General features: G+C 36.0%; 1 protein-coding gene across 2 annotated transcripts in view; it reads left to right on the forward strand.

The window, feature by feature from the left end:
- Positions 1 to 195, forward strand: part of LOC116702805 (transcriptional regulator ATRX homolog) — a 5,098-nt gene extending 4,903 nt beyond the window's left edge. For both annotated transcript variants that reach the window (XM_032537273.1, XM_032537274.1), the window contains one exon: positions 113 to 195. The gene's annotated coding sequence lies outside the window, so the exon portion shown is untranslated. The remainder of the gene's footprint in view (positions 1 to 112) is intronic.
- Positions 196 to 203: the final 8 nt, after the last annotated feature.

Consider the following 203-nt stretch of genomic DNA (forward strand, 5'->3'; position numbering starts at 1 on the left):
AAATGTACCAAAAGCTACTAAATAGCATTGGTGAATGTTTGATTATATCAAGTTTTATCAAACATTGGGATTTTAGGAAAATGTTCCATAATTCCCGGGGGACTGTATACAGTCAAAAAGCATTGTGCAAATAACAGTGTCCTAACCTAACGCCACCTGACCCAGTCTAGTTTATCCTAACCTTGCCTAATTTAACCAAGATT

The sequence above is a fragment of the Etheostoma spectabile genome, chromosome 15 (assembly GCF_008692095.1).
Source record: "Etheostoma spectabile isolate EspeVRDwgs_2016 chromosome 15, UIUC_Espe_1.0, whole genome shotgun sequence".
Classification (NCBI taxonomy): domain Eukaryota; kingdom Metazoa; phylum Chordata; class Actinopteri; order Perciformes; family Percidae; genus Etheostoma; species Etheostoma spectabile.